Source organism: Panthera uncia, assembly GCF_023721935.1.
Source record: "Panthera uncia isolate 11264 chromosome A1 unlocalized genomic scaffold, Puncia_PCG_1.0 HiC_scaffold_17, whole genome shotgun sequence".
Classification (NCBI taxonomy): Eukaryota; Metazoa; Chordata; class Mammalia; order Carnivora; family Felidae; genus Panthera; species Panthera uncia.
This window is the reverse complement of record NW_026057577.1, coordinates 143,097,763-143,115,758: the sequence shown is the minus strand read 5'-3', so window position 1 is coordinate 143,115,758 and position 17,996 is coordinate 143,097,763.

Below are 17,996 nucleotides of genomic sequence, written 5' to 3'. Positions count from 1 at the left end.
CCCGTGCTGCGCCCCGCGCGCGGCTCGCGCCACCTGTGCCGCCGCCGCCGCCGCCGCCGCCGCCGCCGCCGCCGCCGAGGGCGAGGCTCCTCCCGCGGCGCGCGGCAGCCTCAGCCTCCACCTATGCCTCGGCGGCCGGCTTGGGCGCCCGGCTAGTGAGGAAGCGTCCGCCCCGCCGCCCAAACCTGCCCTGGGCGCCGAGCATGCCCAGTGCCGCCGCGACCGCGCGGCGCTTCGCCGTGCGCATTCCACTTCTCCTGGTTTTCGCGGCAGCAGCAGCAGCAGCAGCAGCAGCAGCAGCAGCAGCAGCAGCAGCAGGGGAGAGGGGAGGAGGCCGCGGGTTGGGAGAGGGCCGAGCATCCTTGGCGAACGCGCTGCCGGGCCTCGAGACGGGTGGCTGTTCGCAACCTGGCGAAAGCCGGAAGGGGCCCGGGAAGGCCTGGAACCCCGGGTTGGGCCGGTTCCTTGGTTCACGTGCAAGAAGCCGACAGTTTTATTGTGGCGGGGCAGATGCCGGCCTGCAAACAAAGGGGCAGGGGCGGGAGGGGGGTCTAGAGCAGCTGGTGTGCGCCTTGGGGGCAGGGGGCAGGCTGAAGGTGCAAGCCACTGGGTGCAAGTGGGTGTTCTGAAATCCTGTTGTTCTAGAGCAGAGAACGCAGGACATCCATCTGCGAGCCGCACCACAGCGCCAGTCCTGTTTTTGGCACCCCCGGCACTTAGATTAAAACATGTTTTCCGCACATGGGAGAGACTTTCTTCTCAACAGAATCCCTCTGGTTTTGAATCTGGAACGTATGTGAACTTAACTGCGAGAAAGACCTTTGTCCAGTCTGGAACTTGAATAGACCGCGATGACGAGTTCGCCTCCTCTTGAGCCCCCTCGTGTGCCTTCCTACTTCCACACCTCGGCACCTTCTCTTCTCGTCCTCCTCCCCCCCCCCCCCCCCCTCCGCCCCTTCCCCAAGCTCAACTGGAACCCCCCCCCACCTGTCCCTTCTGCATAGTTTTCCAATGGATCCCGCATTGCTCTCTTCACTTTGAGATTGGTTTTCCGTATCTCCCCATGGTTTGACTCATTGACTCCATTGAGACTTCTCTGTGCCTCTCTTACTGTGAAATACAGCAAGTACAATCAACGTCGTGAACGATGAAAGGACTGTTAGAAAACAATCCCCAAGTTATGTGCCAAGAAAGTCCTCTGGGCCTTCACCTGTGTCCCTGTTTCAGGTATCATGACGGGGCTTGCCCCTCCTGCAAAGGACTTGGGCGGGCAGACCGCAGACCGCAGCCCACCCTGGGCCAGAGGCAAACGTTTCTCCTAATCATGCCACAGCTCGCCGTCCCTGACCCTGTAGATCCCAGACTGTCTGAGGCTGTGATCTTCTCTATTCCTCCCCTCCCCAGAGCTGGTTTCTGAGACACAGATAAGCAGGGAAGAATACAGGAAATTGTCATCAGAGGGATTTGGGGGGCTTATGATTCTCCCTGGCAAAGTGCTTCTCTTTTGTGTCAAAAGAGATAATCCAAGAAAGTTAAATGACTTGAATACTTATCCGGGGCTATTCTCTGTTGTACTTTGGAGCATGCTAAACTATCATTTGAAGTAAATGCAAAGAGAAAAAAAAAGTTTTAGACAGGTTAAATAGGTAGAAATAAACGCAAGGAGCAGCGTATTAAGACAAGGACTTCGGACGACAGTGCAAATGTTTGTTTTTAATCCTCTCAACCCAGGGTTACAGGTGCCCACACAAGCTTGGTCTCGCCTCCAAAATTAGTGCTCTGGCCTGGCTTCAAGTTTTAAAGCCAGCTCCATATTAAAATACTCCCGATCGGGGCGCCTGGGTGGCGCAGTCGGTTAAGCGTCCGACTTCAGTCAGGTCACGATCTCGCGGTCCGTGAGTTCGAGCCCCGCGTCAGGCTCTGGGCTAATGGCTCGGAGCCTGGAGCCTGTTTCCGATTCTGTGTCTCCCTCTCTCTCTGCCCTTCCCCCGTTCATGCTCTGTCTCTCTCTGTCCCAAAAATAAATAAAAAACGTTGAAAAAAAAATTTAAAAAAAAAAATAAAATAAAATAAAATACTCCCGATCCCTGTGAGAGAGGACACTGCAGGGCCATATTTCAGCACATGTCGAACTGTATTTTTTGTTTTAGTCCTCAGAAAGGCATTCAATTACTGCAGAGAACTTGGTACAAGACAAATTAGCAGTAGTGTATCCATTAGGCTGCATTATATTTTAAAGGATGCTCTGTTCTCACCTTAGCTTTGGTCGGATTTTGGAGGGGAAAAAACTTTTTTTAACCTGTATTTCACATCTTTTAATTCAGGAAGTCATGGTGGGGTGGAGAGGGAAGTGTTAAGAAAAGGTTAGTTACACTTTGGATTAAATTTAAAGTACATGCATAAATATTATCCATGGGAAACATGTGTCTTCTATGCCTATGTAGATCTAAGTTAAGAAAATAATTTTTTATAAGTGTTTTAGAGTTATTTTTTTAACTGAGCCGTGGCAAAACCTATTCGCTAATTGTAATCCTTGGAAATGACCCGGAGGCAGTCCCTATAAACTTATGTAAAGGGTAGGTGAGGTGGGTATTTAAGAAGGACAGTGATGCCCTGAACAGTTTTGATTTGCTCTGTGCCCAATTTCATTGGTAAATTATGATTTCTCTTCATCTAAAATCACTTATAATTTAAGATATTATTAAATGCACAATTAGATAATATTGAAAAATGAAGTCCAATGATCATATGTAGTATAGGTCTTGGAACAACTCACTGCTGCCATCTTTTGCCTCCTGCGTCTGAAAGTTCCTGTACAAAGGAATGTTCTGAATTCCCTGATTTCACTGGGAGACCGGGAAATTACTGGCTTATTGTTTCCAAATTACTGCACTTGACACGAAATGAAAAATTTTTGTTGTTCGTTCTGTTTCTGTATCAAAAGAGTTCTAAGGTGCAGAAATCATCTAAATACTAAATGCTGTATCTCTTGATTTTTTCAATCAGTTTTCAAAATTTGATACAAGTATGTTTTTATATGCCACTTTTACTTCATTTTAGACATAAAACCCAACAATTCAAAATATTTTTGCAAATGCATGTATTTTATAGTTCAAAATATGCCAATTTTAGGAGACTGAAATGCTTGGTTCAAAGCAATTTAAATCTAGCACTATAGATTCTGGTTGAGGTTCAACTAGAAAGATAATATTCTTGTATTTTTTAAAATGATTTACCCGTTGATAAACAAGTGGAAATTTCTCAAGTTGTAAAATTAAACTATGTGAGTGATTGTTGTTGCTGCCCAGCATTTAAATGGGGAAATAATGACACTCTTTTAAAATTCACAATTTACAATTTAAATTTAGAAGTCCTATCATTATATATATTATATACACACATTCAGGAGAATAGTAAACACTGCTTGTTGTTGACCATAAAAGATATGCATTTGTTACTGGACAACATTATTCTGTTTTCAAAGACTTTCAAAGTAGTTATAACTGTTTTGAATTAACCATTTTAGTTAAGATCAATGTGTGGGCCATTTCAGAATTTGATGGGCAACTTCATACTTTGACACAGACTTCTTTTGACTACTGCTGTCCCTCATATGATGCTTTCGCTCATTCATTCATTCATTCATTTATCAGATGTTTGAGTGTCTACTGTGGTTCAGACACTAGCAAAATTTGTGGTATCAGTAGCAAACAATAGACAAAATGACAGATCCCGATCCTCAGGGAGTTTATAATCTGTGGTTATGGGATGAGAGAAGAAGAGGAAACACACAGAGGAGGTACTTAACGCTCAAATATTTTCATTTCTTTCTGACTGTCTATATGGTTTAGGGCATTGACGATTCTTTATTCAATCCTTTTCTTCAACGTTTTCTCATTGTTTTTGCCTCTTCAAGAGAATCTGTTTTGGTTTTGTTTTTGTTTTTTAATGCCAGGACATAGGTGGCATGGTGAGGGGATAGGCCCTAAATGCTGAGGCAGAGGAAGGAGAGAGATAGAGAGGGTGTATTTGGAGAGAGCCTGGGTTCTTGGATTTACAGTGGAGTGGAGTACATTCACTCTGAACGGAGTCAGACCGAATGAAGGCATCAGAGACCAATGAGGTGTCCAGTGGCAGCCCTACATTATCAAAAGTCACAACCTGGTACCAAAACATCGAAATTCAATGTAGGCTGCTCAGGCATAGAGAAGGTCAAGCATCATGGATCAGAATTGGACCGTGGGTCAGAAGTCTAAGTGGACAGGAATTGACGGATTGCATATACAGGAAGAAGACATCAAATTATAGAGCTGGGCACAGAATCTTCATAACAAATATTAGCAGCAAGGAGAAATAAACTTTGTGCTATGATTTAACGTGTCAGCGATGCTTATAGATTTAATGAGCTTCTTCCACTGAATGAAGAAATTGACTCCCCAGATTGACCGGCTTGGGGCCTATTGACAGGAACAGGAAGCAGCAATGGCAAATTAAGACCCAAAGAATGGAACGGGGGCATTCTTATCAAATGTATGCAGTCCTCCTAGATGAATTTTAAGGCAGACTGATTTAGTATTGAATTTCATCAACAAAATTTCAGTTCTTAGACCAAACATCTAGGTTAAGGATTCTTAATGGAATCATTACTGCCTCCTCAGGAGGTAGTTTAGAAATGTGTGAAAGGTTTTTTTTTTTTTTTATTGTCATTAACATTCAGCGGTCACAAGCCACACATTCTAAACATTCTGCGGTATATGAGACAATCCTACAGGAGGAAGAATTGCCAGTATCCTTCATGGCTTTCGAGGGTGCCACCGTCATCCGCAGGTGTTAAGAACCTGTTCAGAAGTATGTAAGCTTGTAACAGTGCTCCATTTGACATGTAGACAAGAAGCATTTTTGCCTGGAAAAACCACGGTGATATAAATTACCGAAAGATTCAACCTTGTTTTGATCAGAAATTGACCAAGGCTGGTTCACAAAATTAAGAACAACAACTCACCAAAAGAACACTCCTGTATCTGTCTTTTTTTTTTTTTTTCTTTTAAGTAGGCTCTATGCCCAGCACGGAGCCCAATGTGGGGCTTGAACTCATGACCCTGAGATCAAGACCTGAGCTGAGATCAAGAGTCAGACACTTAACTGGCTGAGCAACCCAGACGCCCCTGCATCAGTCAATTTGTGTAGTTATCACTATCACAGTGATGCTACATACAGGGGTAAGGTTAGCTCTTCTGGCCTGGTTGTGACCAAGCGTTTACACAAAGAGGAACATAATCTTCTATTTTAAATAATTATTTCATCTTTATATTTTTGTTGGGCATACTATAAGCCCTTAAAAACCAGTTAAGATCTCTTCTTCTCAGGATGGCTGAGTGGGCATCTCAGAACACTTGTTGTAAAAGTAGAGCATTGGCTTTCAATAGGCTTGAGAATGAAGAACCTAAATGATTCGATTCAGAAAAGTCAATGGCATATATTATGATCATTTGTACTGTAGCTCCAAGAAGAAACACTGGGTTTATTAACAAAAGTTTGGATCCTATCACCAATCCTTGATTGTCGGGTAGTCTGTAAAAAATAATAATTAGTCACATAGGCAGGTCTCAAAATCTGCACGCATAGGGTGAATTCAAAAATTAATGCTGATTTTTGCTCAGTCGTACAAACTCAGCTTGAGCTTCTTCCCTTAATTCTTAATATTTGTCCCCGTCACTGGGGCACCTGAGTAGCTCAGTCAGTTAAGTGCCTGGCTTCAGCTCAGGTCATGATCTCGTGGTTTGTGGGTTCAAGCCCTGCCTCGGGTCTCAGAGCCTGGCGATTCTGTGTCTCCCTCTCTCTCTGCCCGTCCCCCACTCGTGCTTGCTGTCTCGTTCTCTCTCTCTCTCAAAAATAAACAAACGTTAAAAAAATATATTTGTCCACATCACCGTCTTATTGTGTTGTTTCGCTTTAGAGCTTTGATTTGGCTTTTTAGATTCATTTATGTGCTACTTTCTCAATTCATTCTTCTGATTAAGCTGAAACATTTTGATGAAAGCCCAAGTCACCACTGATTGCCAGTCTGATGTCTATCCTCCCTATCTTCCTTTTGGACAAGACCCGAATTTGGTCCAAAGCAGCACGTGACCAGCTAGAAAACACTTCCTGGCCTCTCTTGCTGCTAGGTGTATTCTGGCAGACAAACCGGAGCGGCTGATGAAGTGTTCAGAGAATGGTTGGCTTTTGTGAAACGGAGGCTCTCCAGTACTGCCTGTTCCTGTCTCCTTCCTATACTCTGAAATGCAGACTGCAGGCTGGATGTGGACCTTGCCACTTGGACCTGTGAATTGTTCCTGAGAATGAGAGCCACAGGCCAAGACCAGCCTAAGACAGATGAAGCCCAGGATACTAAGAGTTTCCTGAAGCCGTTGCAACAGCTTGAGACTGCTGCTCCCTGAGCTTATCGGATAAAAATTAACCTTTATTTGGTCAAGCCTTGGTAGCTCGATTCTATTACGTGCAGCCAAACACAATCTCTGATGCTTATGTTGTCTGTAATCATCCCCCTCTGCTTCCTACAGCTGTGACACTTTATTTCCCTCCCAATATATATTCTATGAAAATTTTAAAAAATATATTGAAATGAGTATATGAATGTGCTCTAAATCACATATACTGGAAGAGAAATCAGGGAATGATGTAAGATGAGATTTGTATCTCCCTTGAGCCATAAATGAAGTCAGTTCCAAGCTTCGAGTCCACCCTATGTAACTAACTGATTTTACACTGTTTCCAAAAGGGAATAACTCATTTCCACTCACTTTAATGTTGACTCTGAAGGTTGTAGAGAGTGCACACTCTGAAATCAATTTGCTCATTAAAATTATCTAAAATTAAAAAAAAAATAGTTATTTATTTTTGAGAGAGACAGTGTGAGTATGGGAGGGGCAGAGAGAGAGAGAGAGAGAGAGAGAGGAAGGCAGAGAATCCCTTGCAGGCTCTGCCCTGTCAGCGCAGAGCTCGACAGGGGGCTCCAACTCATGAACTGTGAAATCACAATCTGAGCAGAAACCAAGAATCAGACACTTAACCGACTGAGCCATCCAGGCGCCCCCTACTCATTAAAATTCTTAAAACTCTCATCTTCTTACCTATAAAATAAGCAAAACCCTCCCCTCAGATTGTTGGGAGAAATAGTGAATCAATCCGTAGTAAACAAATAGCAACTTGCCCTGGCACCTAGTGACCAGTTCCCAACTTAACAGTTAATACTAGTGATGACATTAAAACGCCCTCTTCCTTCTGCGGTGTTAGCTTCTTGCTACCTCGAAGCACACGTATTATCTGATTGCACGTACCTTGTTCTGTCATCAAGACACAGAGGCAACACCACATTGCCAAAGGATACTTTTCATATTCATTCTTTTCCTAATGAGCATCAACAAATTACTTTCATATGCAAATAATTATATCTTACAGGCTAACGATGAGAGTTTATACTGATCTTCATTTTGTACACTGGCTGTGATTATTGTTTTCACTGAGTTTCGAGGAATTCACAGATGCATGGCATGTACACCAGGTCAAGTGACTTTCCTATTTTTGTATTTCATGATGGTATATTCCTTTATGGGCTTTGTAAAGTGTCCTGCTATAAAGTATGCTGTTTAACTTGTACGGCTGTTCCATACAATTTACCCATTTGGTTTATCTGTTGATAATAATGTTATCAAATATTTCCTATATTCTCTAATATTTTTTCCATATACATGGAATATGTACATGACTAGCTATATTTTGTATTTCCAGCAATCACATTTATTTATTTATTTATTGTTATTTTTTTTAATTATTTTTAATGTTTACTTATTTTTGACACAGAGAGAGACAGAGCATGAGCAGGGGAGGGGCAGAGAGAGAGGGAGACACAGGATCCAAAGCGGGCTCCAGGCTCTGAGCTGTCAGCACAGAGCCCGACGCGGGGCTCGAACCCACGAACCGCGAGATCATGACCGGAGCTGAAGTCAGACGCTTAACCGACTGAGCCACCCAGGCGCCCCTATTGTTATTTTTTTAAATGTTTATTTATTTTTGAGAGAGAGAGAGAGAGAGACAGAGTGTGAGCAGGGGTGAGGTAGAAAGAGAGGGAGACACAGAATCTGAAGCAGGCTCCAGGCTCTGAGCTGTCAGCACAGAGCCTAACGCGGGGCTCCAACTCACGAGCTGTGAGATCATGGCCTGAGCCGAAGTCGGACACTCAACCGACTGAGCCACCCAGGTGCCCCTCACATTTATTTTATTTTCATCTTTTTCAATAATGTCAGGAACGAGGACTTCTGAAGGAATTTTCTGAATAATTGAACATTATATTTGTGTAAATATTTTTGTGAGCATTTAGTTTTGCTTATTGTAAAAGTAACAAATTCTGAATCACAAATAAATTAGAAAATTATGAAAATTATGAAAAAAAAATTATAGTCTCATCACCCAGAATGAAAACAGTTTGGTTTTTTATTATAATCCACAAATATACATCCTCTTAGTTAAAATTATATTTCTGTAACTTCCCCATTCTGTTTTTCATGACCACACTTTCCTATTCTAAGGTTAGATCATTCTTTATACAGCCAAGTTTCCATTTTATACATTTTGGCTGTTATTACATAATCTCTCCCATGGTACATGGAGGTTGAATGAAGATTGTTTTTCTCAAATCATTTGACATTACAAACATCCCAATTAAAAAATAGACCAGACTTCTATTTCTGGACAGAATGGAATAGCTTGTGGCAGCCCAATGCTTCTGCTGAAAATAATTAGAATTCTTGAATAAAAACAAAAATATTTCTCTAAAGCAAGGACTGGAGGAGCCAAGATTCCAGACAGAAGATGATGCGGAGCCTGAACTGATGCTGTGTATCTCCTCTTTCCATGGAAGCTTCGCCAATTTTGGATACAGTGAAAGAGGCTGAGTTTTGAGTCTAGCTGGGCAGGGGGCCACTGTTTGACACACAGATACGAGTAGAGGTTTTGTTGGTCTCATAGGGCTTCATATTGACACTTGAGCAAGGTCCCAGTGGGAAGGGAGGAGCAGAGAACTGACCCCAACACATGGCTGGTGTTCCCTTCAAAATTTTGCAACTTCTGAAGCCTCACAAAGCTAAAAAGCTAAGCAAAAAGTCCTTGAAGATCATAATATAGTTTTAACAGTCTTGCTGTCCAGAGGAGGGAAAAAAAAGCATTTGCATTCAGGACCTTCCTGAGTAGTGACCTTAGGAGACCCATCAGGTTCTCAGTGAAAATTCCTAGAAGCCTGCTCCCTGAGATCCGGGGAAAACAGAGGGAGATGGCCACTTGTCAATACTGTGGCCTCAGCTCAATTCAGCTCAGCCCTTGATTGGATCAGAGGTGAGCAGAACGTCTAGGTACCTACCAGGAAAAAGTGAACCCTTTCAGGAAAACTTCCTCAATGCTTTAATGTGCGGGTTCCAACACAGAAGTCGTTATGCAGGGATAGGACCAAATGACCAATAGCCAACCAACAAATATATAATAGAAATAGACCCACAGGGAATCCAGATATGGGAATTAGCATATATTGAACATATTCAAAGTAATAATAATATGTTCAAAAGAGTATAAGGATGTAGGAAGAGATAGAAAAAAAAAGACTAGAGAGGATGGAGAAATTCACCTGAGAATTAGAATCTAACGGAAAGAATCCACTGGGAATTATAGAATTTAAAAATATAAATGAAATTAATTTTAGTAGTAAGTTCCATGTAACCCATTATACACAAAATATTGAGTGCGCAGGTAACACTTGACAAAACCAACCATATGCTGGGTTAGAAAGCAAGCCATAGCAAGTTTGAAATGATTTGAGCACTTCAGAGTATATTCTCAGACAACAGTGGAATTAAAACAGAAATCAATAACTAAAAAAAAAAAATAGCAAATAGAAAGTTCATCCTGTTAGGAACTTAATCAATGCTATTTCAAAATAAATCTACTCAAGAGGGTTGAATTATTTTCACATAAATGGTAAACAACATATATACCAAAACCTGTGCAATGCAACTAAACTAGCTTTTAAAATATGTATAAAATCTATGATGCCATGTACAAAATATATGAAACACAACAAGTTGCAGCCATTGGACAGCAGCTAATGTAAGGCCACTATCCGTGAGAGAGAGGAGGCATACAAAGGGTATCTACTTTTATGTAGGCTTTTTCCCTGGGAACGTTTTCTGGGATGTGGTGCATTTATATAGGATGAAAGAAAGAGAAGCAATTACACTAGATAGAGAAGGAAGAGATTAAAGTTTGTTTCTTACTAGGGTGGTCGGGATTTAGGAGAGAAAGTACTGGAGAAGAAGGAGCCAGGGAGAGGGAAATCCAGAGAGATCCTCCTGAGTCTCCACCAAGATGCCAAGAAACTAGGCAGAGAACAGCTGCTTGGAGGCAGGGAGCTGAGCAATTCTGGAACATGCTTAATGCTCTGGAAAGTTTGGTGGCCAGGATCAATCAGGGTGGAGAATCTTTATGAACAAGTCAAAGATTGAGTTGAGTTATCAGAAAGGCCATCTAACAAGACTGTGTAGGCTGAATTGTGTTGCATCCAAATTCATATGTTGAAATTAACCCTGAGGGTGACTATAGTTAAAGAGCCTTTACAGGGCACCTGGATGGCTCAGTCTGTTAAGAATCCAACTCTTGATCTCTGCTTTGCTCACGATCTCACAGTTTGACAAACAGAGCCCTGAGTTGGGCTCTGCTCTGATAGTGCAGAACCTGCTTGGGATTCTCTCTCTCTCTCTCTCTCTCTCTCTCTCTCTCAAAATAAATAAATAAACATTAAAAAAAATAAAGATAGAGCCTTTATTTTAGTTCTTGTTTTATAAAATTTTTAATTGAGATATAACTTACATTAGTGTAAGTTTTTCTTTCTTTTTTTTCAATCTTATTTATTTTTATTTTTTTAATACAATTTATTGTCAAGTTACTTAACATACAGCATATACAGGGTGCTCTTGGTTTCAGGTGTAGATTCCCATGATTCATCGCTTACATACAACACTCAGTGCTCATCCCAACTAGTGCCCTCCTCAATGCCCATCACCCATTTTCCCCTCTCCCCCACCATCCCCCATGCCCCTTCAGTTTGTTCTCTGTATTTAAGAATCTCTTGTGGTTTGGCTCTTTCTCTGTTTAAAAACTATTTTTCCTCCTACACTTCCCCCATGGTCTTCTGTTAAGTTTCTCAAATTCCACATATAAGTGAAAACGTGGTATCTGTCTTTCTCTGACTGACTTATATCACTCAGCATAATACCTTCCAGCTCCATCCACGTTGCTGCAAATGGCATGATTTCATTCTTTCTCATTGCGAAGTAGTATCTAAGGACAGAGCTTTTAAAGAAATAACTAAGATTAAATGAGGCCATAGGGATGGGGCCCTAATCCAACAGGACTTGTGTCCTTACAGGAAGAGAAAGAGTCAGTAGGGACGTGAGCACACAGAGAAAAGGTCATGTGAGGAAATAGTGAGAAGACAGCCATTGGCAAATTGAGGAGTGAGACCTCAGAGAAACCTGCCCTTCTGACACCTTGATCTCGGACTTCCAGCTTCCAGAACTATGGGGAAATAAATTTCTGTTTTTTTAAGCCACCCTGTCTGTGAGATTTTGTGTGGTGATCCTAGCAAACTAATACAAAAAGTAAAACTAACCACACTTTAGGTTGACGGCTATGAACCTAGAAATATGGGGAAGTGGGGGGGGGGGGAACAAAACAAAAAACTGTAATAACTCTCTTTAAAGAAAGCCTAAAACAAGGCCTGACAGATCAATGTATTCCTCTGATACTTTACTGTCTGCCAGCCTAAAACTCAATTCTTTTTGAGGAGAAATATTGTAACTCAGTGCCTCCTTAAGATAATATCTGAAATTCTCAGAATATAATAAAAAAAATTAAGTATTTAGCCTCTAGTAACACAAATATATTGAAATTAAAGGAAACAAGATCTATCATGCCAAAGGTAAGTAAAAGAACACTGGGGCGTCTATATTAATATCAGATAAGGAGAAACTTCAAGACAAAGAGAATTTACTGAGACGAAGGGGAACACTTCATAATGATCAAAATACTAGAATTGAATGCGTGTTATGCCTTTTCTCGTAAGGATGACAAAATGGGAAATTTGGAAAAGGGGGTAGAGAAGGCAAGTCTCCTCATATATCACAGTCATTTTATGGGGGATATAAATTTTAGGAAAAAGGCATATATGGAAATTGATCATAGGAAAAGTGATGTCCTTAAACTGAATGGTACCCTAGAAAGTCAGTAGGCACCACCAGGAGTAGAAGTGTCCCAGGTGGGGACATACTGGTTTACCAATCAAGCTTCCCTGGCCTTTTCTCAGATCTCAATTCCTAAACTGGTTGGTGGGTAGATGGATGTTGGTTACTTCATTCTTTGTAAGGTATGCATTGATTTAATCTTAAAATTATTGATTATGCATGTGGTTATGGAATATCTATAATACCTATATATAAATATGTAAAATACCTAAAATATGAAAAATGTAACCAGAGAAATTAATTTTATAATGATATACATAACAATTAAAACAGCTTTGCAGGGCCAATATTCCTCTATCAAATTTGCTAAGTCTTCTTCACTTACTATATTCAGTGTAGGTCAGGATGCAGAAATGCTAATGCACTACCTATTATCGTAACATTTTTAGTGGTTAGTTTGCAAAATACGTCAGGGTTTTGAAAAAGATTCCAAACCTTGTGTATGTTATGTGAAATGTTTGAAAGACGTATTTTCTTTTTATTAAGCAAAGCCTGGGAAACACAGACTTTTTTTCGAGAACTCAGAGCAATAACATAAATGTTAACGCATTAAGATACCGTGATAGTTTCAGGTATCGTTGCAGGACCTCTTGCCCGGCACTGAATGACCCTGACCTCTGGCCTTTTAGCCATATGCAAGCAAGAGCTTCTCCATATAGGTTACTTGAGTGCCTCCACTTTCACGTTATGCATACACACGCGAAATGAAGATACGTATCTCCTTTCCTAACAGAGTCCCTGCACTTGTAGAGATCAGAAAGCTTCCTTAGGACTTTTCTACCTTTATTTTTACAGGACATGCAATACAGTGTTTTGCAAAACACTTCCAGACAAAAAAGTATGAAAAATCCTGAGCAGGCTGATTTTGCTGTGAAATGGATTTGTGGGGTTGTTTAGCTCATAGATGTCAACCTGGAAAGAGGCCACTCAGGGATGTGAAAGTGGCCTTGGCTTGTTTCCTACCTGAAGCTGATAAATGTAAATGAAGGCACAGAAAGCATAAGAACAGGTTGGACACGCAAGAAAAGAAAATCAAAGACCTGAAAGATAAAGCATGAAGTCTCAAAACGTACTTTGGATGATGAACACAGTGTTCAAAAGTTAATGAAATGAAGAGAAACACGGGGTCCTTTCCTTAGGTTAGAACAACAGCATGAACAAGTTTCTTGCTTGGGAGGCCATGGATTCTGCACAGTGACCCCTGTACCAGGCCGCACGGGCTGCACCTCATCCTTGGAATATAAGTGTTCACTGAGCCAATTGCTTCCTATCTCATCTGATCTGTATAGTGAAATTTCTTTCCAGTGTCTTCAAGGGAAGATTGGCTTTCCTAACTATTGGAAGCTGTCGCTGGTCCTATTCAGAGATGAGTGTCGGTAACTCCAGCTAATCTAATGCCCCACCTTCCGGGAGAGCCAGCTTTATTCTGGCATCACCCGACATGAAAATTAAGCACCGATTACAGTCTGCTGGGTCCATCAGACTTCTGATACCACCCGGAACCCTATGTCGAGTCATCTGGGTTTTTTTTTAAGTTTATTTATTTATTTTGAGAGGTGGGTAGGGAAGGGGCAGAGAGAGAAGGAGAGAGAGAATCCCAAGCACGAGGTGGGGCTCGAACTCACAAACCGTGAAATCATGACCTGACTCATCTCTAAATGAAGAGTGGGGCACTCAAAGGACTGAGCCACCCAGGCACCCTCCCCCCCCCCCATAGAGTCATCTTGGATGTAATTCTCGGCACTGCTGTCCCCAGCAGCCACCAAAAACTGAAGTCCTCTTTGAATTACTTTGCTTCTCATTAATTGCTACCTTCTCATAATTCTGTGTACTCCTCTGGAATTTTCAGCCTAACACAAATAAACCCTCCAATGTCATTATTTTTAAATTAATTTTAATACTATTATCAAAGTTCATTAATTTGTAGCAACTTTTCTTAAATGTTTTTAACGTTTATTTATTATTGAGAGGCAGAGAGACACGGAGTGTGAACAGGGGAGGGGGCCGAGAGAGGGGGAGACACAGAATCTGAAGCAGGCTCCAGGCTCTGAGCTGTCATCACAGAGCCCCACGTGGGGCTCAAATTCACCAACTGTGAGATCGTGACCTGAGCCAAAGTCGGTCGGTCGCCTAACCAACTGAGCCACCCAGATGCCCCAATTTGTATCAACTTTTAAGAGAACTTTCAGGCTAGGGGCGCCTGGGTGGCTCAGTCGGTTGAGCATCCAACTTTGGTTCAGGTCATGATCTCACACTCCTTGAGTTCAAACCCCAGGTCGGGCTCTGTGCTGACAGCTCAGAGCCTGGATCCTGCTTCGGATTCTGCGTTTCCCTATCTCTCTGCCCCTCCCCTGCTCATGCTCTGTCTCTCTCTGTCTCAAAAATAAATAAAAACATTAAATTTTTTTTAAAAAGAGAACTTCCAGGCTGATATTCATCTATTAAATTTGTAATTCTCACTCTTTTCAATTGATGTATTCTTCTTCATTGCACATAAATTACTTTTATTTATAATGATTGTTTAACTATCAGTATACTAAAGTCTTGAAAAAAACTTAAATTTCAACTCTAGCAGATAAATCTACAGTAGCTATTGTTCTAAAATAGGAGTATTCGACCAAATTGTGATTATTTAATTCAGTCCACTCTATTTAAAGCTAAAATCTTTTAGAGCTTTCAGCAAAATGTGACAATAGGTCATTAATATGCTTTGTACTTTGAAGCTTATTTCTGGATAAAATTTTGTCAGAATTTTAATTTCCCTAATTTATTAAAAAGTTTTTCAGGCTAGGTGCAGCTGGGTGGCTCAGTCGGTGAAGTATCCGATTTCAGTTCAGGCCACGATCTCACAGTTGGTGAGTTCGAGCCTTCCGTTGGCTCCGTGCTGGCAGTGCAGAGCCTGGTTGGGGATTCTCATTCTTTCCTCTCTCTCTGCCCCTCCCCTGCTCATGCTTTCTCTCTCTCTCTCTCTCTCTCTCTCTCTCTCTCAAAATAAATAAGTAAACTTTAAAAAATAAAAATAAATTTTTTTGGACTAAATTTTAAGTTTTGATTCAATTTGCCTAATATACTGAACAGTAGTTCCTTCATCTATTTTTACTGTGTTCACCTCTGTATTTCTACATAGGACTCTCTTCTACTAATGCTGGGTTTATTCATGTTGGTTGCCATCTACCGACTGCTTGTAATGATACTCAGGGGCTTAGCCGTCTCTCAGCCATCACTTTCCAATTTCACTTCCTTGGACCACTAATTCATTCATTCATTCATTCATTCACCATCTCATCAGATAGTTACTAAACGCTGGTTCAGTGACAGGCCATGTTCTAGAAACTGAGGATATGACAATGTTAGTTCCCTTGTAGAACTGATATTTTGGAGGGAGAGAGACAGTTAACACATAAATTCATTTTCTCATATGATATCACCAGTTAGCAAGGGGTAAGTTCTCTGAAGAAAAATAGAGAAAGAAATGGAGCTAAAGATGAAAATTGTACTGCTTTTGTTATAGTATTCAGGAGACACTTTTCTTAGTAGGTGACATTGAATACAGATTTAAGTACAGTCAGAGAAAAAGTACATATACTGAGTACCAGGATATGTATATCTGTCTAGAAGCATGAGGCATAGCAATGGTAAAGCGTTAAGGAAGAGGGTTTGTAGAAAATATAAGCAATGGCCAGAAAGCCACTGTGGTAGCCAAGGGTGATATATGGAACAGCATTTAGGTCATGGAAAAGGAGAGGTTATTGAGAGGATGTGGCCACTGTTTGACGCGTGAGCTGGACCTAGGCAATCAGAGGTTCTTCATCTTCTCCCCTGTCTTGGAATGTAAGCTCTGCCCACTGTCCCCACACTAGGAGCTCTTTCAAGGATGCAGCCTGGGGCGAGCATGTCGTTGTGACCATATGGACTGAATACATAACTGCACACAGCTAAGACCTCTTTATAACCCTCTAAGATTCTGGTGGGCAGATATGGAGATCTACTTGTCTTGGAGCCCACGAGACAGGCACTGCAGGGAAGTTCCCTTGTTTGTTAAATCTGCTACCCACCAATCTGAGTGGTCTGCCTTTTTCTTTGGCTTTTCCCTGCCTTCCACGCCTGGGGACAAGTTTCAGATTTCACCATCCTGAATGGGATTAGTCTCCTTAAAAGAAGAGGCCAGTGTGCTAGCTGGCTCTCTTTTTGCCATGAGAGGACAGAGTGAGAAGATAGTCATCTATAAACCAGGAAGAGGACACTCCCTGGGAACAGAACCATACTGGCACCTTGATCCTGGAATTCTAGCCTAAAGAAGTGTGAAAAATAAATGTTTATTTTTAAGGTCTCCACACTATGATAATTTGTTATACTAGCCCAAACCAACTATGACAGAGGCCATATTTCCTCTACTCCTTGTGTTGTAGCGGTAGATTAGAGCTTAAAATTCTTTCTTCTGTGGGGAAACAACGTAAACTGTACTTAATAAATCATGGGGGAAAGTAGAAATGGCAGCAAGGGTGCTGGAATCATGCTATGGGTTCATTAAGGTGTGCTCCTTCAGGACCTTTTGGTATTTCCAATTGCTGTCTGTGGCTGATGGTGACACAGGGAGGCATTACCACTGGGAAACAATTCTCCAAGAAGCTTTCCACGTTTCCATGCAATCGGGGCTTTCTGAACAAACGTTATGGGCAACCTGGCTTAAAGGATGGTTGATGGAAAACAAGACTTACAAGTTAGAGATTCTGTATCGTCCTAGAACCATTTGCTTACATTCCAACTTAGAGACTTTCTCCTCCTCTCCCTAGAGATTGTTGGCATTCTAAAGTCGAAGTCTCTGCCTCTCTTTCTGGAGGGATGAGGTAGGATAGCCACTAGATACATGTTCTGAGTTTCCTAACTTTGACGTTCCTGCGTGTGCAAGTGAGACCCACCAGCATTGCCTCGCCCTGTGGGCATGGGAAACCAGCACTGAGGCAGCTTTCATTTCATCCCTTTCATTTCTTGTCAGGGTAAATAAACATAGATATAAAAACATAATAGATTCATATGGCGATTCGTCAGAATTAAAATGCCTCGGAGAGATCAAACTTCGAAACTTGAAGACGAATTCAAATTAACGAATCAGGATGGACACTGATGAGGGGACGTTGAGGACCATATTCAATGCAAAATATGTATGATATATTAATTGTACCTTGGGAACAGTTTGGGATTAGTCAGATTAAGTAATCACTGTTCATTCTGTTCAGGAGATCATGAGCGAAACACACCTGGAAACATCCAGCAGATTAGAAAATGAAGTATACAAAATATATAAGAGAGTCTATGACAAGTTCATGTACAATACAAGACTCTTGGGGGATGTTTGCTTCATGTATGTTATGGACTGAATTGTGCTGCATCCCCCAACCCTGCAAACTCATATGTTGAAGTCCTAAACCCAGCACCCCAGAACATGAATATATTTGGACATAGGATCTTTAAAGAGGTAATTAAAGTTAAAATGAGGTCATTAAAATGGGCCCCAATTCAATACGACTGCTGTCTTTATAAGAAGAGGAGTTTAGGGGCACCTTGGTGGCTCGGTAGGTTAAGGGTCCAACTTCAGCTCAGGCCATGAGCTCGCAGTTTGTGAGTTTGAGCTCCACATCGGGCTCTGTG